Source organism: Streptopelia decaocto (genome assembly GCF_964273445.1).
Source record: "Streptopelia decaocto genome assembly, chromosome: 9".
NCBI lineage: Eukaryota > Metazoa > Chordata > Aves > Columbiformes > Columbidae > Streptopelia > Streptopelia decaocto.
Window position 1 is genome coordinate 4,921,888 of NC_138664.1, and position 26,451 is coordinate 4,948,338.

Consider the following 26,451-nt stretch of genomic DNA (forward strand, 5'->3'; position numbering starts at 1 on the left):
TAGATTTGCAAATAGAAAAGTGATACATTATTATAAGGCAAAAAATAATTTATTGCAAAATGTTTATAATTCTATAAGAATAAGTCACCACGGTGGTTCAAGAGCCACACAACTTCTCATAGCTATGCATCTAGGGCACTAGCCTACTTTCTTATCAATCCAAATATAAGAATATTTTATAACAGTTAAGAGTTAAGACTCTTTGATGTTTATGTGCTTCCTTGGTGAATTTTAGTAGGAAGATCTAGTATCTAATGCTATTTTAGCTATCTCTTGATATATCCAAGCCATCTGAATATTGCAGCTCAGAAGGTCTGTGGTGCATTTCTTTAGGGACTTCATTAGTGGAAGATATCCTGACTCAGTATACGGGCTACTTATGATGTATCACTCATACATACAATATTCAACTCTACATCACAGGGTGTGGGGGGGATATTTTATGTAGCAATTTATAATAGTTACCCAAACAGCATTGTCAAACTAAAAAATACTATTTGCATATGTATAACATTAGCTAAAGACTTTCAAACAATACAAACATCACTATCAGCTCATGCCAATTAGCCTTTTCTCCATTGATAATTTAACCTGCAAATTACCCAGGATGTTTCAGAGCAAATGATCTAGTCTGTACCTCAATCCAGAGAACACAGAATGAATGCAGGAACCCAGGCTGCAGCAATGCACAGGGGGATGAGAGGAGAGAGGGGATGCTTCCAAGGAAGAAGGAACCGGTGGGATTTGGGATAACCGAGGAGCAGACTGAGCTGCTCAGAAAATGGTGTTTCTCCACCATGCCTTTGCCTTTCCAAAGGAACTGCAATGGCTCAGAGTCAAAGCAGAAAAAGCCCTTGTATTAGTCTGTGAATCCCAGGGGAAACTGCTCACATTTAGTCAGAAAGAAAAATCTGAATGAGTAAATTATGAAATGGGAATTTTACCCTTTCTGGAAGATGGTATTTGGCCCTGAGACAGGCAGAGATTATCCATTCTCTATGCTTCTTACTCATACCTTGAGGAGCTGACAGCTCTTCTAAAAGCAGACAGAGGGCTTTTAGACAGGCTGAGGTTTAAAATTAGGCACTGGAACTAATAAGTCATTATTGTCTCATAATTATATTTGACATGATGCTCTTAACTATTTTCTGAAACATCACCCCACATTGAATGGAGTAAGGATGCTGTAACTTTGCAACAGTAGACATCAACCACACCATGACATGGGGGCATCACGGCTGCTGCTCTTCCCAGCTTCCTCCAGATGACACGAAGAAGCCCCAGCTCAACCGAAGCAGCCACCTGGGTGAGCCTATACCTTTAGCTGCAAACCCGTAAAGGGTTGCAACTGAAGTCCCTTTAGTTGCACAAGGCATTTAGGAGGTTCAGGTTCTAGGTTTTTTTGCCCAAGCTGATGGACTAGTGACCTTCAAGGTATGGCCTTGGTAACTTGTGCTTTTTAATAAAGCACAGTCTGGTGGAAGGGAGTTAATTTACATGGGTTTTCATTCTTTGAGCTCTGTCATCAGTGCACCAGCCTCACTTATTGAATTCCCCTGTTGACAGAGCAACCAACTGCAGCACGTTCACATCCAAGTGCCCAAATAAAGCACCTGTTCTCAGTTACTTGAGGATTAATTCCTCTTTTCCACTTAGTTCCCTTTCTTTCTCTCTCTTTTGGCTTCTGGTTCTTCAGCACAGACACAAATACTAGGCACTCCAGTCGGGGATGCAGCCACCTTCATTTGCTTAATGCCTTTTCTTTATTTGTTTTGCTCTGCTCTTTCAGCTGCCTCTCTCTCATCAGCAGCCCAGTTCAAACCAATCTGTGCAATCTAATGCAAGCCAACATGACTTTTTCGGTAGAGTTGTATAGAGCAAATAAACAAAAGAGGAAAATACTCATATTCCAGGCAGGTCTCTTAGCCTTACCAAGTTCTGCCATCAGACAGCATCATCCAGGCAAAGCCCTTGAGCATATGAGTACCTTAAAGAAGCAAATAGATACCCCAAAGCCACCATTTCACCTTGGCCATGTAGTCCCATGGGTCCTTCATTACCTCCCAGATGAAGAGTGGAGGACTCTCTACCGTGGGATTTGCAGCACCAAATGCCCAGGTTGCAGTTTGACCCAGAAACCATTATTTTGTTTCTCCAGCATTTGTGCTGAGATGGAGTGAAGAATGAGATTTTTTTGAGTGTCTAGGGATGGTTGATATGAGTTAATTAATGTTTCGGCAGTGGTGATATACAAGGGAGAGTTATGCATGTTTAAGGTGATTCATGCCACCTCACTGGATTTAAGTCTAATGGGAAACTTATTTCATTGTATTTATGGGTAATGTCCATCCATATCCTAGATATCTCTCCAGGGAGCCTTCTCGCAACAGCCATCCAACTCCTATGAAGAAATATGGACTCCTCTATATCCATCTTGGCTGCAAATCTGCAATTAAGGGAACGGTTCATTTACTTCTCTGTGATGCCGAGATGCTGCTCACTCGTGGCTCCATCAAGCTGGTCTCTCCAGCCAAGAAGCCCTTTCCCTGCCTGCCCTGCTGAAACCCCCAACCTGCAGTCCTCACCCAGCACAAAAAAATTCACTTTCGTAGGGGAGGTGAATCTCCCCAGGTTGACTTGAGCTCTTTTACTTTTCTCCCACTTCTCAGAGCCATTGGACACATCAATAGGACATATCTCAACCTGGGTTTTGGCCAGACAAACTGCTCCCCCCTCCCAGCACAGCCAGTGCTGCCATCCCCCCATCACCGATTTCCCTTGTCCTCCCCTGAGGTTTGGTTCATGTGTGCCCTCAAGGCAGAGCCATTTTTGCATTGGACCGTCAGGGCTAGCTTTTCTTTACGTGACATTATGTGATTAATTTCCCGCTGAGGTGGCAGGAATAGAACGGTGACACGGCAATCTGTTTAAATTCCCTTTTTTATCTTCTTTTCCCCCTTTCTTGGCTTATGCTAAGCCTCAAGGAACTGCTGTCTAGTAACCCTCCACCATCTGCTGTGCTGCCAGCAGAGAGGAGCTATGGCCCAAGATGTATTGTCTTCCTTCCTTTTTCCTTTCCCCTCTGCCAGAACTTTGCATGCTCACAGCTCCCTTTGGGCAAATTCTGCCTCCACTGACTGAAGGGCCACAAAGGTCTGGGCTGCTAAATTAACATGTAGAAACATCAGCGACAAACTGTTCAGAGCCCAGCATTATCCTGGTGTGTATGGAAATAAAGGAGAACGTGTACCCCTAATTCCTCCTGCAACCCTGTATAAGGGCATGAAAACAATACAAGCACATGTGTTTGAAGGCAGAAGGAAAAGGAAAAAGAAGGAAAAAGGAAAAAAATATGAACTCTGCCAAACTCCCTTGCATGGTTCCTGATGACCAGTGTGGCTGGACCCAGGATCAATACAGCACTTGCACTGAGACAGGACTTAAATGCCACCGATTCAGAAGACTTGTCTGAAACTAAGCCTTCAGAACCAGAAATTCAGAGTAAACTCAATTATTTGTGCAATTTGAACTTATCTACAAAAGATTTTCATTGCCTCAAGGAAAGACCTTCAAAGCCCATTTTTCCCTTTAGGCAAGTACTGGTGGTGGCAGTAAGAGTCTGGAGATACCAGTAACACTTTCAAAATCTGCTGGAGACTCTGTGCATGTGAATGTATCTATGTCTCACATAATAAAGCTCTGGCACTACCAGATTTTTCCAAATTAAACAATTATGGTCTGTGTTAAAAGATTCTTGTGAACTGAATTTTATGGAATATATAATTTTTCACAGATGTCTTCTATGTTTCAATCCAAAACATGCACCAGATCCTGGATCAAGCTGAGGCAATACGAATCATAATAAGAGACAACAATCCCAGAGACCTTAAATATTATAAGCTAGCCAGGGTGGCAGAAGTGCGATCTTCTTTGCACAGCAATTCAGAGAGATTAAATGACTTGACCAAGGTCAGGTAGGAAGCCAAAGCCAAGATTTCAACCCAGTTCTCCAGCAAATGTCTTAGCCCTACAGTCCACGCTTTCTTCCTCAGCACAGAGTGAGGAAAAATTATTACAGAAATCTCAAGTTCAAACTACTTGCTGCTTGGAGAGCAGCCCACGTCCTGGCTGCTTTATCAGTTTATGTGGAAAGACTCCAAGACATTACTTATTTTGACTCAATATTAAATGGCAGAAAACACCATGACAGATTTACTGTCTGACGATGTCTTCCTGTCTGCTGTAGTAACAGTAATGATAAATTCCAAATATTGCTAGAGGATCTAAGTACCTAAATCTACCCTCTAGCCATATTTTGTGTTTTCCTGTTCTTGGGAAGATCAAATCCTTATCAACAGTGTTTTATCAGGGAAAGATCTCACCTGGTGCTACCGTAGAGTGCGAGGCAGGTTTTGCCTGGGAGTGATGCTGTGTTTGAAGGCATCATTTGACTTTCATGCTGCCAGTGCCATGTGGCAGCAACCCATAGACAGATCGGGAATACTCTGTGAGGGTCCAGTCAACAAACATTTGCTGTTTTCTGGGGAAGGTTCGGCTCCAATACCACAAGAAGCACCTGACAGTCATGGCTAGTGGCAACGAGCAGCTGTGCTGGCTGAAAACCCGCAGGACATTCAATAACAAAATCTTAATTACGGACTTATGATAAAGTAATAGGCTCTCTCTTTCTGCCTCCTTGGGGGAGGGTCCAAAATGGAGAAAGTTTTGGGAATCTGCCTCTTTGGGGGAGGATCCAAATGGAGTTTTGGGAATCTGGGTTCAGACATCCTTTCATCGCACCAGGACAGGATTTTAAAGCTGTTACCTGTCAGAAACTCACCTCAGCCCTCAGGCTCATGGCTGAACCAGCAATTCCCAGTCCCAGACCTCAGTCTCAGGGTTTCCCATGCCCAGTTGCTACCCAGGGCTGTCATTCAGCAGGAGGTGGGCCTTATTTCTATGGAAATCCTGCAACAACTGAATCTAGGCTGTTTAATACTGATTTCAGCAGGGCCACACTTCCAAGGTATGTTTGCTCATTAATTTATCTCACCTTTTTTTGTGCCTAAGTATGGTGTAAGTGACTGAAGCGATTAAGCCATTTTAGTTGCTCTTTGGTTTTTGAGGTGTAATTATTCTTTTCTACCAAACCACAAAAACACTCATACAGCCCGCCGCAAATATCAAAAATAGTCTAAATAGCTCTGGTGCTCCCTTTTGCACCAACAAAGTAGCAGGAGGCAACAAAGACATAACATGAAGGAAGGCTGTACATGCAGCACTTGCTCCTTGTTTGCACTGGCTCCATGTGTGCACGCACTGGTACGAGGGACCTCTTCACAGCTGAGCCATATGCTGGTGGGAAATGTGAGATAAATTATTTTTCTTACACCTCCTGTACTCAGACAGGCTCTGTGAATCTCACCTTGCTCGTCACTGCTGTTGCTCCCTCATTAGGAGCAATCACCAGACAGTTAATTCCACAGGAGAGCACAGTGGTCCCTGCTCTGCATTACCCGGCTGTCCCCTAGCTGGGCTGCTCTCCTCCCACTCACCTCCCTTTAAACCTACGTGTGTATATATATATATATATATATATTTATTTATTTATTTATTTATTTATTTTTCCCCACACACACATCAAAGGAGTAAAGGAAGAGAAATGTCAACAATTAATCTCCAGACTGGTGCTGAAGATCTGCTTTTCCATGCTAAATGTCAGGATCTGTGCTCACCCCTTCAAGAGATGGAATAAGACTAATGAGCTTGTGGTGCAGGAGACACGGTTCTGCATTCGATAGTAGAGGGATAGAGAAACAGGCATTGGAGGAAATATTATAACTAAACACTTATTTGCTGAGTGTCTCTGTTCTGTTCGCAGTCTTTGATGACGGGGTGTCTCGTTATTCTGCGCTGAGCAAGCACAGAACTGATTCTGGATGCTGCTTAAGCACGTGTTTAGTTTTAAGCTTGCGCCTCTGGTTTTTGCAGGAGTTCAAGCACACGCAGAAAGGCCGTCCTGAACAAAGACATACTGCTGCACGAGGGTATGAAAAAGGCAGAAGCAGCTAAGCTATATGACTCCAAACTAATTAAAGAGTGTGTCCATCCAGACTTTTCCTTTTTTGTTAACTTCAGTTACCACATTTGGTATTCAAATGCCACCCATCAAAACTAACAGACATTGCAGGTGATGAACACCTGCAGGATTTCATGCAGAGAGGCTTTCCAGGCAACAGGCAGTGACCCCAGCCCAGGTACACCAGGGACACACTCCCAGCGAGACCCTCCAACCTTGGTCATGACCACAAGGAATCACAAGGCATCTTTCCCTCCTATTGCACACACCTGGCTATTTACACAAAAGCACTTATATTTCCCACTCAGACAGAAAGGCACCGTAAAGCCCCTACGTGTATAAATGCTTTGCAAAATAGTAACTCTGGGTAAGGGACTTACTCTGCTGCACACCAGGGATCAGGTTGCAAGAATGACCCTGAGCAAAAGCTGAAGGTACCAATCCACTGAGACAACAGCAGGACAGGTACCATCGAGGGCCTGTGCATGGGAAATCAGAATCACTATTTGTATTTTGAAGAGGTAAGGTAGGACTGTCTGAATTATTCATTCCAATTATAATCTTTGCAAATGTTTCCTTTTTGCTCCCGTCTTAATTCATTTGTGAATGAGTTTGAATTTCATTTGATGCATTTCTTATAATTGACCAGATGCTGTTTGGGCGCACAGTTTCCAAACAGCCCTGGCTGTCTCACAGGCAATGCTGTCTGACTTTTTTTTTTCTCCTCCTGCTGTTCTTGATTATTATTCCAGCTATATGGCTGGCCATATGTATTTTTTCTATTTCCTAATTACTCTGATTTTTTCCAGGGAAAAACCGAGCAAGCATACTCCTGTTTGATGGCTGGTTTTGGTAGAAGATCTGAGAATTATTCCAAATAGGAAAAAAAAAAAAAATCCATTCACCCAAGGAGCTGCAAATAATGAACTGCCAAAAAATAGAGCAGACTGCTGTATTGGACAGAGCAATTCATCCCTCCTCCTCCTCCTCTCGTTGTCCTCTACTCTTGATTTTCAAACGTTCAGCCTTGTACAAGTGAGATCATCACTGGGCTCTAGAAAGTAGAAGATCACAGGGTTTCCATGTAATTTTGCATTTGCACTGAAGTTTGTCAGCGTTGTTGGCAAGAAACATGCGGCACCAGCCGCAAAGCAAGGTCAGGGAAAGCAAGTCATCGCTTGCAAAAGCTGTGGTGTCCTTGTTGCAGAGTTTAACCTTCTTAATAAGCACCAGCAGTTTGATTTAACTAACGCTAAGTGATGCCGGCTGGATTTCACCCGGAGTCCCTGCTGTAGGTATTCTGCAGCTTTGATGGGAATATTGCTATTAATCTACAATGAAGCCAGCTTTTTGCTTGATGTTAACAATGCCGATGTTGCAAGTGCTTGCTTGGGACTAGAGAACTTTTAACTCCTGGCTGCGTCTGTTCTCGGTTTCCTCTTCCAGCAGCAGGAAATAATGATCCATCGGCTCCAGTGGAGCACTGCTGATTTACACCCACTGAGCATCCAGTCTAAGGCCTTTCATTGATTCCCTTCTTGAAAAAAAGAACCAAAACAAACCCAAAACACCACCACACAAAAAAACAAGTGGAGCATTCCGGTTTAGATTATGAAAATGTATTATTTCTGATGGAGTATCTGGGCAGCACATTTAGAAGAGTTTCTCCTCTCCCGCACAGTCCCAAATACTGGCTTTATTCTGTATCATGTGATGATTTTTAAAAATGTATTCAGCTTTCGCCTTCTATTATCTTGGCTCATTAGCCAGCATCCTGTTATGCAATGTGATCAGCGAAGCCTGGTGCAGTATCTCACAATGTGATATCATTTCTCAAACAGAGCATGCAGTGGGGAAGAAATTAATATCTCAAAGCTGTGGCATCATTACTGACACAGTAAAATCAGATGGCTTCCCTCATTGTCTTAAAGGTTTTAAACGCTCAGGCTGAACACCCGAACTGAGAACATTGGGGAGTTAATAAATGTGCCTATTTCCAGGACAAGAAGGGTATTTTCTTTCAGGACTTGATTACATCAGTGAATGTGCTCTCCTACATTTCCTTTTTGTTTGGAGCTGTCAGAGCAAACTCCAGTTTGCGGGCTTAGCACGGATACAAGGGGCATGAGGGCACAGGGACGAGCACATCTCCATCCATAGGCTCTCTGATGTCCTCCTGCAGAACAATAATTAATGCCTCCAAAGCAGCTCCACTGACACTAGGCAGGGTGCAAGTTGGGGATGTGATCAGCCATAGATTCACTAGACAGGCTGGTGTACCGTATGTACGCTATACAGTCCCAGAGCATCCCTCGCCACAGCACAGATGAGACGTGGGGCACAAACCCCCACCCTGCCCTTGTGCAGGGCATAGCTCCGTGCAGACTGAAATGTTTTAAGAGCTCTTTGCCCCAAGGGAGGATGAAAAGAGTTCTGTGATTTTCTCCTGAATGAATGACACTTTGACCTTCCCCGAATAAACCACTGGAAACAGAAGAAAAATGCTGCACTGTTTTGTTCAAATGCCCGGACCCCTTTTGTACATTCAAAGTTTAGAAGAATGAATCACTCACGGCACAGGCATTCATGCAGATAACGCGCTGTGCACCACTTTGAAAAATTACCTCTAGAAATATGGTTCAAATGATGCAAATCCAAGGGATGCAATATGGTGTTGAGAACTCATTAAAAACTTCACTTCAAGAAGTTTCTTTAAAAAATGTTGTCTGTGCTGGAAATGTGGAAAAAAACCACTCTGAGCCTGCAAGCAAAATTAGTTTGTTTCTTCCTCGGGAAAGGAATAGCCAAAGTTGATTTCAGAAACCTCCTTGTGCTTTTTTGTCCCTAAGTTGCTATCCATAAATAAATAAAGTAAATAAGATGTTTGTCCTTCTTGCCCACCAATCCCAAAAGGTGTGAGAGAACATCAGCTTTTCTGCTCAAGCTGTGACCTGCTGTGCCTGTCAGCAGCTGCTGGAATTGCCGCTCCAAGGCAAAGAGAACACCTCACCATCTGCTTTGCATTTATCAGCCTCAACTTCAAACAAACAAACAAAACCAAACACACATTTTGCAGCGGCGCATTTGAATTTATATATATATATATTTTTTTTGGCCAGGAGGCGTGTCAAGCAGCCTACAGGAATACAGATAAGTGCCCCAATGTCATAACAACCTCAAAACCTGAGTGCAGAACAAATGCACTGGACCAGCCCAGTGGAGATGCTCCTCAACCCTTATGTACAAGGGCAGAGACAAGCAGATCCCATTGAGATAACCACAGCAAAATACCCAATTCTTCCTCATCCAGGCAGGATTGCATCAATCTGTTCTCTCTGCTCTAGGGACAGTAGAGTTATAGGATTTCTGAGGATCGCTCAAGGGCAGAAGATGACCATGACACCTAAGGCTCCTCATGCCACTGCTTGGCTGAGCTTGGGTGACCCGGTCCCAGTGTTTTTTTGTCCTCAGAGATCCCAGGCTCCAGATTACCTTGCAGCCAGCAAATCACCCAGCAGGTAGCAAAGCCCCACTGCTGACCATGGCTCCAGCACCAGTATCCTCCAGCAGCACAAAGCAGCTGCTCTACAACCACCTCACCATTAGACTCTGTTAGTTTTGTCATGTCCTTGAAACTTTCTCTAAATTGCTCTGGAAACTATTTTCTCCTCTTATTTGTTCTCTGCTTGTTTAGGAATATAGCATTTGTGAGCATGTGATTGCATTGGGCAGCCCCGCACCCTCCCAACACCAGCTTCTGTCAAGAATTCTGCCTTTCTAATGCACATCTTAAGAATGCAAATTTTTTTCAAATGAGAAATGTTCTCAGACATTATGGGTACCGTTTAGGTTTCTGTGGAGATCAGAGAATCTGGCAATGCTACACAGTGATGACATTACTGCAATGCTGAAAATGAAAAAAAAAATCATTGAAATGCTGTCAGTCACATATATAGTATTTCTTTGTGGATTGCAGCTCCTATCAGCTGCCTGTGACTACCAGTTGGTGAGAGGAAGGGCACGGATTACAGACACATTCCAAACGTTTGTTTTTTCCATGCATTTTTCAGAGAGAAGCAGGAGATTTCTCTCTTTTTTTTCCACAATATGCAAGGCCAGCTAAACCTTCAACTACTTTAGGAAGAACTTGCAATGAAAGCAGCAAAGCATGAATTGCAGATACACTCAGCTTTTTGCCTTTCTTCCTCTCTCTCTGCTAATATTGGGCAACCTTTACAAATGATGCGGTTACCAGGTGTTTAAGCAATATGACATTGCTACTTTATTCAACTTGCTGCCCAAAGCTGTGCTTGATGGGACACATAACTCAGTGCTAAAAGGAGAGGGATATTGCCTGGGTCTTTAACTCATTTTTCTAAAAAATTGAACTAATTTCTATTATTCTGTGTAAAAAAAAACAACACAACAAACTAAAAAATGTTGCAGCAGAGAGCAGCAGGGAAGGCAAATATCCATCCTGCAGCTTTACAAAATAAAAAAAAACAGGATGGGAAGGTTAAATGATGTGTCCAAGTCTACGCAGCACAGAAGTGTCAAAGCATAGGTGGAAGCCCATGGTCAGCGCTCCCCTCCCTTCACGTAACCAATGTGCTGTTGCCCAGTTGGAAGATGCATTTCTTCCCCCCAATAGGCAGGCCGGCATTTAATTGCGTGCAGCCTCTGTCAGAAATACTAATTTAAGTTTCAGTTATTCCATTTTACAAAGAGGAACACTAAAGGGAATGTTTGCCAGCAGTTTCCTGAAGCAAGCATATAAAGTAAAAAAGATTTTACACTGGCATATTTCATGTCTGAATGAAGGACCTGGGGAGTGGCCTAATGAAGGATGGCAATTCATTTCCATTCCTTTTACTTGTTTTTCCTGTTTACCCATAAATCTGTTCTTTGTTTGACATTGAAAAAATAGAAAGATTTAGCATGGCAGCCTTAAATGTATGAGACTGATGAGCTGATTGGGAGGTGTCTGAACACACACTCCTTCCTTACCAGGGAGTCACTCAGTAAGGAATGTGCATCTCTTCTTCTTCTAATTAAGAAACACTTGTAGTTAGTGTTAAGGACTTTGGAGCACAATGTTGTTTCTTGTGTGCACATGCATTGAGCCTACAAATGCCCTGCACATAGTTCAGTCTGGTTTTGCAGTGGTTGGAATAGCTTTTGGTAGGAACAGGGATGCTGACTTAGAGGTGAGATGCACAGGTATGAGGATACACCTTTGTCATTGCATTAGAAAGGAGGTTTTTCTTATTCACCTTGCTGATTCCATTTACCCAGAAGCATCAAAACTTCCTCTGCAAGTACTGCAATGTGTGTGATGAGTATATTTGGTGGTGAGAGATATGAATGATGAAACCTGGTGTTGAAGCACATGGAAGGATTCAGAGAATCTCTCTATCCCTAAGTAGCTTTTTAGTCATGTCTGCTGTTGCTCTGGAGGAAGAGAGATAATTTGGTGGCTATAACCAGCTTGCCTGACAGGAAGCTTGTGGAATCTGTTTCAGAGCCAGGTAGAGGTTAGTAGACTAAATCCTACTGGTATCATCAGCAAAAATTGTATTAATTTCAGTAGCGTTCCACTTCTTGTCCAGGGCTTGATCCAAAGTCCGACCAAATCCATTGAAAAATGTGTCATTGTTTTTGATGTTGTGTTGCATTTCATTTACAGGCAGACTTCATAAATGACATGCCTGTCCAGTCCCTGACATTCATAACAAAATTCCTATGACTTGATGTAGACTTTTGCACCAGCCATACCCAATGCTCCTCTTTTTCTCCCTGACTTGCTTCTCTTCCTAGGAAGCCTGTGAACAATGTTGCTTTTGGAAATAAATAGTGAAAGGACAGTTTGCCAAGAGCCTTATTTTTGTGCTTGACACTCACAGATGGTCAAAGAAATAACCTCTGCCAGAAGGATGCACTAGAACAGCTTTAAAAACCAGAGCCTGCGTAGCCAGTCTTCTGAGTTCATGAGCTTATTAAGTTTTTAAAACCAGTTCAGTAATTCACTTTAATTCCAATAACCTTTGCATGGGTTGTTGACACTTCTATTGAAACTGCCAGATGCTGTTAACTGGAATTGCCAGTTGGTTTTACGTCTGCAGGTGCTGCTGTTGTGAGTAGCTTGGTGCAATTAATTCAGCTGTCATGGAGACTTTGGAAGGCTGTTGTGGGTCAGATTGTATCAGTCTATTTTAGGGCTGATAGGGAATTCTTCCCATTCAAAGGCAATCCTAGATAGACCACAGAGGCATTAAATCCCAGCCCACTTCCAAGCACAGGGACTGGTCCCTTTCTTCCCCAAGCACCATGACCAGAACAACCAATCTGAGGCAAAGAAAGTGGCTGCACCAAGGGCTGTAAGTAACTTCTCTTCTTAGTCAGAGGCTGCAATTATACTGCCCCAGGGCTGTGGAGCTCTGCCTTACTTGCAGGGTTACTCAAAGTTTACATCACATCTTCATTAAGCACTTTGGTCTGGATTAATCTCACCTTACACAAAACTTCCCCAGAATCCCACTCTAAGAAAGGCAACTGGGCAAAATGCTGCTGGGTTCACCTTCCTGGGGAGCCAGACTCCAAAAGCTCAGCGTCTATCCTGTGCCAAATACCTGAAACCTTCCTGCAGTAAATCTTCAGAGACTGGTTGACTCTCCTGAAGTTCCTGCTGCTTTGTGCCACTCTGCCTTGGAAAGAGATCGGTAGCCCAGATCCCTCTGTTTAGTTCTGCCAGACCCTCCTGGTCCCGCTGCCTGCATTCAATTAATGTGCTTCTCCGTGGTAGATTTAAATGGAGATTATTGACCAAACGCTTTTTCACCCTGATAAATTCCCAGATTGAAACATGAGGGGAACCAATATCAATAAACACTAAAGATCAGTACAGCGCTTCCCACCACAGGACATTACTGCATAAATGCTAAGTTATTATCATCATCAGTGTCTCTTGTGTTAAGCCTTGCTCCACATTTCAGAGCCTTAGATAATTAGGTGGGAAGATAAAAATATGTAATGGAAAAGAGAGCGCTTGGGTCTTAAGTGAACACCTAGCTGAAATGGGCAAGGTGGCTCCAGGGATGGGTCACTGACTATGAATTAATCTTTGTTGATCAGGGTAGCAGCGACTCATCCTCCCCGTGGGCAGATGCTCGGTGCCTCAGAAACCTCTGCTCATTGCAGCTCCCTGCAGCCCCTCAGGGGTCAGGTCTCTGCTGAGACTCCCGGGTGCAATGGCAGCAGCAGTCACCTGAGCTGAAAGCATGGACCACCTGCCACCTTAAGCTCCTTGCCTCAGCCAACTTTATTAATCTCCTGTCATTAATTGCAAGGGAATTTCTTCTGCTGTAATACACTGTTATCCAATACTATCAACACATCAGATCTGAACTGTTTCCAGAGCCAAGAAAAGACAGAGGTCTTAAGCTCATCATAAGAGAGCACTTCTAATGTGGATTAATATGTTATCCTTTTCACAGCCCATACTGTACAGCTGTTCTGTCCTTTAAACACGAGTTTCCTGGGACTGAGTTCTCAGGGCATGGCTGTTCTTCCCCTGCAATACAACATGAATGAGGAATACAACAGTCTGTGGAACAAGTCATCTGGAGTGCATTGCATAAGAAGAGGGTCCTGTAAAATTGTGGGGTCCTTATGGTTTCATGGAATTAGGGAACATTCTTGCTTTGTCTTAGCAAGCCAGCTCTTTTTTAAATATTCTTTTCTGAAACCAACCTCCTCTTGAATTTTGACCTGTCTGCAAACCACAGTTCAGTGCTTCCAGACCAGTTTGTACCAGGTGAAGGTCCAGAAGCCCCCCAGTGCCTCCAGCTGGCAGCTTCCCCCGATCCCACCCTGATGGTGATGCTGAGCAGAACTGACAGGCAGGTGGGTGGTGATACCCCTGCGCTGCGCTCAGGGGTGGTTTGTGTATCTCTCTCCTCCTCTTAATAATTACAGAATACTGTAAACCAAAGTAAGATTTCCAATCTAATGTCTGTACTTCATAAAAGTGTGTTTAGACAGGCAGTTGATAGATGAGAGGTGAGTCCTCCTACCCTGCGACTTGAGATTTAACAGCATAACTTAAACAGTGACACTTATTCCTCAGTGAAGCATCGGAAAACCATGAGCAATGGAGCTCTGACATAACATTTAGTCAGGCACAGCACGAGTTAGGCAGCAAACCAACAGAATCAGCATATTTTCTTTTGTTTCTCTTACAAACTCTCGTGTCAACAGTCTCAGCAGTTGTTCTTTGGAGGACATTTATACTGTTGCACATTGCATTACACTGCTATTTATTCTTCCCTGGCTTTGTGAGAGGAAAGCAGAACAGCAGACAAAGGCATGTGGAATTAACACATCCAAGAGAGCAATTCAGGGAGTGAATATTAAAGCAGGAGAGCTATGCAACACATCATCACCCTGAAGCTGTAGGTTTTCCCAGTGAAGTAACAGTACTGATGCCTGTGTGGAATTCATCCACTGGCAATAATGTCCTGCTGGTGGCACATTAACTCAGTGAATGTTCAAGCAAAACTGGTGGCCTCCCTGGACGTCTACACTGTGAAATTAAGAACAGGTTCAAGACTGGCTTTATGAACAGTGATTACTGGCTATGTGGCAACAGACGTACCATACACATCCACAGTTAAAGGTTTCAGCTTATGTCCCCATGACATATCCTACCAGGTATGACATCCACCCACCTAGTTAACTATATTTATACATATTGGGCCTCCAGGACTGGGTTTCACATGAGCCCAGCAAAGTTTGGAGGCTCTTTTCCAAGAGATTTGTGTTCTTGTGGGCTTTTGTTGTTGTTTGGTTGGTTGTTTTGTCCCCACATCCACACAGTACAAACCATACTGGTTTTGTCAGCTGCTGGCCCAGTATGCCATTCTGGGACAGTATTGGCCACTTGGGATGTTGCTGTTTGGCTGATTGAGTGGGCAATTTCTTCCCAGCTCCCAACAAAGCTTCAGTGGCTGCCACCATGCAGCCAAGTGTCACACTGCTACTCATGGTCACAAAAGTGTGAGAAGGACCTCACTGGAACCCATCTCCCATTTCCAAATGGAGAGACTCAGTCTCTTCTCATAGAGCAGCAGTTTCATTCTCCTCAGGTTTTTTTGGGCTACCTATTTCTCCATGCTGGTGGACTCTTTGGACATAGGTACACAATCAAGACCAATGGACAGAAAACCACCGTTATTTCAGTCCCAAATCAGTATCAGTGGTAGGCTAATACCTAAGCAGATATATGACATATTCACAACCTACAGCAATGACGAGACCTGCGTGAGTGGTTTGTCAGTTTAAAGGAAAATTTGCAAAACACTACAGGTTTTCAGCACTCTGCTGACCTCAGAGCACTCCCCTCTTCTCCTCAGACCCCTGAGTAACACAGATTTACCCAGAAAGTGCCATTCTCCAGATAAAATAAGATCCAGATGAGAAGCAGTTGGCTCCAAATCAGCTGAGATGAGAGAGACAGCCATTGGTGAGCAGCTGGGATCGTGGCAGAATAATGAAAAAAACCCAGTTACCTCACCCTGTGCTCACAGCATCTCCTCTGTTCCAGAAGATGAATGGACTTGGGGTCGTATAAACCTCATCTGCTACCATAACAGCCATGGCCAAAAACAAGTGCTAATTGCTAAGTGAATTTCCACAGGCTTGCTTTGTGCCAACTCCCTGAAAATAAACCCCCTCATAGATTCACGGGTAGGAGTGCTCAGTGAGTATGGAATTTGGGCTGTCTATACTGTGGGGTGCATCGTTATCCTGCCACCCACACCTCAGATACCAGGTTGTGGAGAGAAATAACCATCTCCCCCCTATTTGGGTAATTACTCTCCCTGCAAGAAGCAGAATTTTAGCTCCTTCCCCCATGGGCAGCAGATGGTCCAGCTGCCCCAGAGAGCTGGAGGACATGTGCTGAACCAGCTGCAGACAGATGCAGAGATGCAGGCTCTGCCCTCCCAAAACAGGGCAACCAAGAGGTCAGGTGTACATCTCTGGTTGCTCCTGGGGCATCCCAACAGGTTCCCCTCTCTTTTTGTCCAGACAGCAGTCATTTCTCCATGGTAATGACAGAAAGTTATTTAATAGCATCAGTGCCATCCTCAGTCTCAGATTTCTTGGCCAGGCAAAGCACATAACCTGCCCATGCAAAATACAAAATGGGGCAGCTGCAGCAAAGCAAGGTGCAAGCAGACTAAGGGGATGCGTGGAAAACCTCTAATAACCAAATGCACGGAGAAGCAAAAGGTAAATTCAGCAAATAATAAAATCACTGTCAACAGGGTTTCCTAAAGATGGCTTTAATCACCCCAGAAAGTTAAGGCAACATTAGAAAAATCTGAATTTCTGTTCCCCTCAAGTGCCCTATTGCCAGGTTCAGGACTGACAGTAAACACACTGAGAAACTGCAGCTGATCCAGCACAGTTGCTGACTTGTACAGGCTGGAAAAGCATATTTTGTCCTGTTCAGCTCACATTTCCTGGCACAGGTAACTCATATCCTGACTGTGCACCCTTGAATAGCAGCATGAGGAGCAGAAGTGGAAGACTTTTTTTTTTTTTTTTTTTTTTTTTTATGAAAATTTTCTTGCCTACTTCATGGAATCAAAAGGCTGGAAAGAACCTCAGCATCTCAGCAATTTATTTTCTCTGCTCCCCCTGGTGAAGCTCAACCATAGCTATGTCACTCAATAAATATTTATCCAGATTCTGCTTGAAGACCTCCAGCTGTGGAATACGTACAGCCTCCCCAGGAAATCCTCATCTTTGCCATTAGAAGGTTTTTCCTCCTATTTAGTCTGAATCTTCCTTGCTGAAGTTTAAGCCATTAGTTTATCCCGGAGAGAAGAAAAGATAATTCTCGTCCTCTTTGCGGCAACCTTTATAAGTCGCTCATGTTAAGTAGGAGATCAAGGAGACACAGCAAGTGCTGAGGCCCTGAAGCTGTTTCTGCCCATTTTGGCAGTTTTTCTCACTGAAGGTAATTAAGTGTAAAGAGGTACTTTCTCCCACTGCAACAGGCATATTGCTACCATGTAAGTAGGCTTCGTGCCATTTGAACAGATGCATATGCATGCAGGCGAAAAAAGGCTGTGGTTGAGTAACAGAAATGAAAATGGAGTTGAAATTTAGACAGAAACAGTCAGGGTATTTCTAATATCATAGTTTTAGCAGAAATGAGCCAAAGTTGCATGTGGGTACCGCATCTTATCAAACTGTGATAGCTCCTTTTTAATTTTTCCCTTTCTGCATTATTCATCCCTTTGAAATCAGAGTTCAGCAAGTTACCGGCACCCACAAAGCAGAGCTGGAGGTACCTCATGGAGTGGCACCAGTATTCCTGCAGCAGGTGGGAAATGCCCATCTCCAGGACCACCAGGCAGTGACAAAGCTTCCAAAACCTGAATCACCAGCTAACAGGAACTTCTTTCACAGTACCAAAGCACATGTGCCTAGAGCTATTTATTCCATTTTCTATAAGCTCACAAACCACAACCAGCCTGCAACCCACACTGGTGCAACATTGAGCTCTTCTACTGACATGCACCAGTGCCCACATCTCATGTCATCAGGAAGATGGCAGTGATCTCTGACTATAACCAGGTCCTTCCATCCTTTTTTGCTTCCAGAGCAACTGTCCAGCCTAATGCCAAGAGCTGCATGGAGCTAACAAGAACCAAAGAGGCAGCAGGTGGTTCCAGCTGAGTTCATCACATCTTTGCCCAAAATAATCTGCTGGCCAGCTGTGAGGAGGAGAATCTCATCTGGCTGTGAATCAGCATAAGCCAGGGAGACTGGATGTGGAGTCAGGCAGAGAGGCTGTTGTGGATTATTTATGGTTCTTAGCGGATGGACAACTCTCCTAAGTTAATAACCCTGCAGTCAGTGCTTTTTTTTTGGTACTTCAAGAGCAGCAAAGCACATCTGGTCTCACTTCTCAGGCTGGCAAGTATTGGATTACTAGGGAGATAGTGTCCTTGATGCCAAGACGACTTTTTATCTTATTTTGCAGTATATACCAACATAATCAAGGGGCAGCACTGGGGAAAGACAGTCTCGTGTAGTTTATCTCTGCCAGAGACTGCTATATTATGAAGCTTTGAGGATGCTCCTCTCCGCAGCGCTGTGTGAGAAGGAAATTGCTGTCTGAGGCTACGAGAGCTGCAGGTTTGTGTCAGACCAGGACTACAGAGGGTAGGGAGCAATTCTGATGGGAATGTTTTTACATGCTGTCATGCACACACCTTTTCTTTGTGTCATCCCAGCTTTCTGAGGTGGTTGCCCACCTTTAGTGTTTTCCTTGCCAGTTTCTTCAGAGTGAATCTTTAGCCTGAATCACTCGTTAAAATAATTCTTATTCTTAAACTGCAAGGAGATGGCAAGTTTTAAAATCACTCCCAAGGGTCAAAGCCAAAGTATTAAGTCTCCCCATAGTATGGTTTGTTGGTTGGGTGGAACACCCAGCAATTATGTACAGCGTTGGATAAGCTGTTCATATCACGTATCATTTCTGTGCATTAAGCTGATCTATGTTGACATAAGTGGGATATTGGGGAGTGTATACTGGGACTTCTAACACTTGACACAATGCAGACATGGATAATTGAAAAAGATGTTCCCTTTCACAAAGCACTGCAGGCCACCTCATCATCCTTCTCTTTCTGTTCCTCCTTTATGGGTAAATTGAAAGCGAAGTGTGCTGCTGACCTCCCACTCTTTCTCTTTCATGCTACTGGGGGCAGAGCTGAATGCTGATGGATAATCAAATGGGAGATGCACATCACACTTCTGCTGTCAGAACATGTCACAGTGGCCAGGAGGCAGGTGGTCAAACTCACCAAACTTGTCCTCAGATAAAACCCAGATGAAGACCGCGAGGAGTCGTATCTTGTTCTTAAAGGCAGTATCTGGATCCAATCTCCCTTCAGTGATAGTATTCAAATCACGCAGTTCTCGTTGCACACAACCACTTAAGAAAGCAATCCCAAAAATCCCAGCCCAATGGTCAGGGATGCAGGATGAGAATAAGGACCTCCATGGGATGCTCGGTCCAGTCCACTGGACCACACCCCCAGCCCCACTTATTCCAGTCCTCTGCTCAGTGACCAGAGCAACTACGCTAAAACAGAGGGAGAGAAAAGCAGAAATTAACTGCTCAGCACTAAACTGCTGCCAGCCAGGTGCAGAGATAACCAGGGGAGCAGCTGTGTTACTTGTCAACGGGATTTCCCAGGGACGCTGTGAAGCTGGTACCATTTATGTGCCATAATCTACAACATCAGCCCCGTGTTGGCACTGCCTGGCCCCATCGATCCGCGGTCTGGGCTCGAGGGAGCTGCAGCTTTCTTCCAAGACAATTCTGTGCTGCATATTTTGACTGGAAGGTATGATTAAGTCTGAATGTCAAAAGGTACTGAGGGGTTGAGGAATAAACTCAGAGGAGACGAATGTAGTGAGACGCGCTATTATTTAAAAATACCCTGGATGATTTATGCACCTTCTGTTGCCCTCGTTCACCCCCTCACTGATGCTTATGCATTTATGGACTTGAGTTTTCAGCTGGCAGCAAGGTCTTTCTGCCTTGAGGAGGAGATAAAGATTCCTGACACTGAACTGAGGCTCATAACCTACTGAAAACCCAGTGCTGTACATTCCTGACCTTTTTCCACACTTCAAGAACTAGGAGGTACCCAGCAAAACAATCAGGATTAAATATTTTTTTTCCCCCATGCATAACAGAGTCACTCTCTGCCATGGGATTACAGAGACCAAAAAGATAAATAAATTCACAGATGGATCAGACAAACTTATGGAAGACAGGACCAAATAGCGCCTATTAAGCGGGATGATTGAGATGCAGTGTCTGCTTAGGAAGTCGCTAAATTCTCATTGCTGTAAACTAAGACAAGAAGGGGAAAAGGAGCTGGATGCTTAAGGAAGAACTGCTCTGGCTGCTGTCCCAGTTTATACTCTCACTTAAGCATCTGTTAATTGCTTTTGCCAAAGGCAGGAGCTAGGGATGGATGGATGACTGGTCTGAGTCAGAATGGCAATATTGAAGTTCCTATCCCAGCCTGGTGATCTCCTCCCAGACACCCACATCCTGATCCAGTCGCGACTCTGACTCAGTCAAAATGCGTGATGGGAACCGCAATGGAGTCACCTGGCACCAGGACCAGGGTGTGCATCGCTACCAGCAAGAGGCTGTTCAGCAGCACTGAGCATTAACTTGGCGAGGAAAATAAATCATAGAACTCATTTTGGGGGGTTATAAAACCAGTTCATTCTGCAGATATAAACATTATAAAGTAAAACATAAAATAAATCATTAAAAATGGGAACACAGCAGGAGAAAGGAAGTAAGGAGAGGTAATGAGTCTGGAAGGACAGATAAGCAGTTGGAAGATGAAAGAGGAAAGTAAAATTAGAAAACAGACCTGCAGTGGAAGGAGAGTGTCACAGAAATACACATTTGAGGGCCAAGTTCAATTGGTGACTGAAGTCAGTGGATTTAACATTGCCTGCAGATTGTCAGCTTAAACTATCAAGGAAGTAAACTTCGGAATGATTACAATGTCATCTCACCTTCCAGAAATATCAGCAACTGCTAACATTTACATATATACATCAGTGTGCATATATGTACACACACATTGTATATACACACATGTGTATACGTTTTAAAATATATCCACATATGTATCCACACACATGTGTAAACATTTAGGATTGCAGAAGAAAATAAGCTTTTTTGTGAAGATATCAATGTTTGCTGTTGTCAAGGATGGAAAGCCACATACATTTAATCTGCTGTTATTTCCTAGCTATGCCAGAGGTATATCACTAGCAATATGCTACCCAACAAAACCTGGCAATATGACAACTTTGAGTGAAAGCTTTGTGAAAACAGAGACTGAAAGATTTGCAAATGCATCTGAAATGAGATGAATAAGTCAAAGAACCCCATTCAGCTGCACAACAAATTTAAAAATGCGATGCTATGCCACCAGTGATGGCACTTTCTTGGAAGGTGTAATCACATGAGGAATGTGCATAACCCCAGTTTTCTGTACACAGGTTCTGGCCACCCTGGGCTGGTGCTTGGGGTAGAGAGAGGAAATTCTTGTGCACACACACACTCTCCCTGGAAGTGCATAAGCCATTACTTTGTAGCAGCAAGGCTTTCTCTGACCTTTGGGTATTGCATATCAGAAAATGGCACCTCATTATGCAGCTGCAAGAAGTCGGAGTAAATGGGGTTTTTTTTCGAAAAAAACCCAAGCAAACAAAGAAACAAAGCACAGAACTAAAATAAAAATCCCCAAACCAAATGAACAAACAAGTCCAAACTTGTCCTACAGCCAAGATTCACCCGAGTTCCCTCCTTGGTTCAAATCCTTCTCTGTGAAGTAATACAGCTGAGTGAATAAAAACGTGCCCCTCCTTCCCAATTCACTCCAAAGTAGAGATGATTAAAACTAACCATTTATCATGGTCCCCTCTGCGCGGGGCCAGCCGCTCTGAGCTGCAAGGAGAAGGTGCAGTATCGCTTAGCAAGGAAATTCCAACAAGGACATGGCACACTTTTTTAGGACGAAATCCAATTAAAACATTTCCATTTTCATCTCCTGACCACCCAAAGTAAAGCAGAGTACATCTAGCTCCAGAGCACTTCAAAGCGCTGTTTAATTGTATGAATATTTTAAACGTAGCACAAGAGAGACGGATCCTCCGCTGCTCTCAATTAGCAGAGCTTCACAAAGCCGGAGCGATGCACACCAGTGAGGAGTCAGGCCCCAGATGGGGTTGAAGAAAAAAGAAATCCGAAAAACACAATAACACAGTATTGAAATTCTGTTTTTGCAGAACATTTAAATATTTCTAGTGCTGTTCTGTATGATGCACAAATCTACAAAGGTCTGATTTTAACTATCATCCCTGTCTGGCAGGACTAGCCTTGCTCGTATTTGTTGGGATGCAGGTTAAACACCCGAGTTCTGCCGAGCTGAGAGCTCCTGCAGCTGAGCATCCACATGTCCTGCCTTAGAGTCCCTGGACTTACAGGAGTCTGGATCCCCGGTGGCATGAGATTAACCATTTCTGAAAGTCTTGATTCTACAGGTTTTAGCAGAAAAGATAATTGAAATACCATTTGAAATGTGATATTACAGAATCACACAGAATCACAGAATCGACCGGGTTGGAAAAGACCTCAGAGATCATCGAGTCCAACCCTTGGTCCAACTCCAGTCCATTTACTAGATCATGGCACTAAGTGCCATGTCCAATCTCAGTTTAAAAACCTCCAGGGACGGTGAGTCCAGCACCTCCCTGGGCAGCCATTCCAATGCCTGACCACTCTCTCTGTAAAGAATTTCTTTCTAATATCCAGCCTAAATTTCCCCTGGCAGAGTTTAAACCCATGCCCCCTTGTCCTATTGCTGACTGCCTGGGAGAAGAGACCAATCCCCAATATTGAATGGTGTAAGGCAGCCCCATGTCCTGAACGTTGTGTATCACTTCGGGGTTCTGTGCAGTGTTTCTGGTACAGCTGCTCTTGGAGTTGTCTCATTTAAGGAAATAAAATACACACTGAAAAGAGGCTCCTGCTCCTTGAGTCTGGTGTTCAGAGCATTCTGAATACGAAAAGGCCAAGGAGATTACAAAAAAATACTCATGCTTCCTTTTTTAAAAAAAAGGCAGAATTTCAGGATCTCAACAGGAAAAGATACACTCTATGGGGAAACATTCAGTAGAGTTTAACAGATTCACATTACTGCAAGAGAGCTATTTTGGATGGCTAAAACCCCTGCGAACAGAATCCAATTCTCTGGGTTTTTTCCAAACATTTCTGTGGAACCCTGTTACATTTTTATAGAATCCTAGAAATTCCCTCTCCGGTGGATCCTCTGAGGTTTCGTCATTAATGCAATTCCTGGAAGAGTGCTCTGCATCAGTGGAAGAGGGAAATAAAGTGCATGTTGCATCCCCAAAGAGCCAAGATACACACAGAGCGTATTCACACATCTGCAACCAGCAACCTGAAACTGTAAAAGCCGATGGCACCGTATTAGAGTTGCTCTTCAGAGAACTTTGCAAAGTCTTATGTTTGTACCAATGATAATGAAAGTGATTAGCACAGTATGATTAAATTCCCCGTAGGACATTTTTTTTTAAAATAAAAGGTTGGAAGTTGGAATTATGCTCTTCTGTAATGACTTTCAGATTATACTGTCTGAACTGCATGGTTTTACTTGGTATAAAAATATTAACCCATGAGAGAAGCTGCAGAGGTTGGTGGTGTTATCAAGTCTTCAGAATCAAATTAATAACCTTTCCTTTCACCACCACCCCCCCTTTTTTTTTTCTCTTTATAGATCTTTAAAGTAATAAATAAACCCTAGTTTCACATGTTTCCTAATCTCAAGATATTCAAAGCACTCTCAAGTTCAAGTGGTCTCATCTCATCAAGCTCCAGCTCCCTCAGCCCCAGAAAAAGGTTGTTGAGTTAATAGGAAAATGGAAGGGACGCTCATGTTTTAAACTAAAGGAAAAATATAAAAACAAAACAAAACCACACACACATTGACCTTAACCCTGAATAACAGCTTTTTCAAGGTGAAAATGAAAAGCCATCACCCTGGGACTGGTCACTGCATGTGAAAGGGCCAGAGCTGGATGGGGGGTCTGGAGCCCCCATGCTGCATGGTGGAAAGGGGGGTGTTCTGCCCCAAACCCTCACAGCTATGGAAAGGGAAGGGTTTCTAGGACAAATCCTTCTCCAGCATCAGGCTGGCAGCCCCTGAAGCTCTGCAGGACCTCACAGGGCACTTTGCTCCCACTTACAAAGGGTTTACAGCCACACAGCCTCACTGCCTTCTGAAGGAGCTGCTGGACAGCCACAGCATCTCACTGCTATAGGGGCTTTAACACATTCATCTTTCTAATAGTTTCACATGTCACTGACAGAGTAGCCTATTTAGCTTCAAGGCCTTTGAAGAATTAGCGTGTACCAGACCCACGGCATTAAACAGACTCTCTGAAAGTTAATATATGCAGTTTCACACCCATTAAGTGCTGGGAAAATTGATCTGATGTCAGGTGGAGGAAGTTTTTCCACAGACCCTCTCTTTGGGCAAACAGCTAGAAGGGAGCACCTCAGACATCACCCGTTTCAGGTACAGTGGATCTTCCTGATCCCCTTAATAAGCAAATTGCCCCTTCAATAGTGTCCCAAGGACTTCTGCTGCCATTAGGCCTGAAGTAAAGCCTACAGTAGCATCTTCTAGTCTCTACCCATAATTTGTCCAATGATAGGAAGACCATAAATTCAGTACTGAGCTCTCCTCAACCAGCTGCCTTACTATCCAGAGCAAAACTGGGGCTTTGATTGCAGACCCAGGTTGCACCAAGGGATTTGCTCAGTCTGCTGTCCCAGAGCAAGATCCTATGCAGAAGACCTCCCTTCAGAGCGTTATCTTACACCCTAAAATTATTTTTCTCTGCACAAATAAAAGAAGTAACAGATACATAGTGCATGGTTGCACTTCTCCAGATGCATTTCCAAGGCCAGGAGTGCCTTACAGATGCAATACTGGCCTTTTGCAGAACACCCCCACAGGCTGGGGCAGCAGATGTTTTGCAACAGCCACCTGTGACTTCCTCGCCTTAATCTCCCAGATCCCTGGCATGTCTCAAAAAATAAAGAGATGGGGAAGGAAGGTTTGTTCCTCTCTCTTGTCACCTTTTGAAAACACTAGTACATAATGTAAAATAACAGTAACCTGAACTTCCATATTGAGTTCTGCCTGCTAAGGGATGGAAGGTTGTGAGCAAAGCTCGTGGTGCTGATGTGCAGGAAGCTGCCTGACTCCCCTGCCCACGCAGTTGCGCTGACCCAGGGCAGGGAGGGGGGACACCTGGGTACTGGAACATTCATGCTGTGATTTAGAGAAAAAGAGCCAGAAGAGAGTGTGATACTTGGGGCTGAAAGCACTTGACTTTAATGGCTCAGTGACTCACAGGGTTTGGCTGTGCTGGGACACACTGTGCAGGATTTCCAAACCCTCCCCAGAATGAGACCACAGAAGGCCAGAATACAGCAACTGCATCCCACTGGTCCATGCACAGTAACACTATGTTTCTTCCCATCCCAGACAAATTTCCCATGAATTATCTTCCCAGGCTATCTACATTTGTCAAAATTATTTTTTGCCAAATTTCAAGATCAAGTAGACTCCTCTCCCCTATCTTTATTTAATATTAAGATCTGATCTACTTACCTGCCCGTTAAATTCTAAGACACAAAACCTGGGAAGCAGGCTCAAATATTTGCTACATGAGAAAGGTAGAAGTCTATGTATCTTGCTAGACAAATGTTGACTTTGAGTTTGAAAACAAGTGACTGCTCCCTAAATGTTTGTGTAAAGTTTTGCCAGTGTGAAAATAGTCTTTAGACATCACACTTCCATAATATCATTTCTGAGAGTTCAGCTTTTTTTCTGTTATTCATCAAATCTGCTGCTTTCTGCTCTCTCAACTTTCACTGCACAAATGCCTCTCCTAGGAGACAATTATATACGCTTTTTTAATATTCTTAAATGTTATCAGATGCCTCTGTAAAACAGTTGTCAGATCTCCTACAAAAATCTAAAGGATTGCTGTTTTGCTTGGAGTGCCTTTGCTTATAATAAATCAGATTAACAAGACTAACTAAGTGCAGTTTAACTCTTCCCACTGTGACTTGAGACTTTCCCGAACTACACGCGCTGCACTTTTCAAGCTGCGCCAGCTCTTTTTACCCATTAATGAAAATGAATTAGGGGAGAAGTTCTCCATAACATACTTTATTTTTCAAATCAGCATGAAGGATGAGCACTGTGCCTGGCAGCCGTCTCCTAACACACACCTCTTCCCTTGTTAGACCAAAGGTTAGACCAACAAAAGGGGGTTGAGATCCCAGAATGGCAGGGGAAAGTTTGGGGTGCTTGAGCTCAGAGTGACTGTCCTCAAAACAGCACCAAAGATCCCAGGTTGTGCACAGCAACCTGATGAGCCCAGCAATTAAGGTTAAATTTAACCAGCCCTTTACCAAGGAAGTGTATTCACCTCTTGCACACAGTGCCTGGGGTATTTGACATTCCTTGACCACTGCATACTTCAATTAACTTGATTTCCTGAGTTTATTTTAAAATAATAAATAAATCAATATAGAGCTATCACTTCTCATCTGTGAAAATAACCAGCAACACCACTGCGTTTAATATCCTGAAATGGAAAAGAGCAGAGAAACAGATCTTAGAGAAGGTGCCATCATGCCAGCCTGGAGA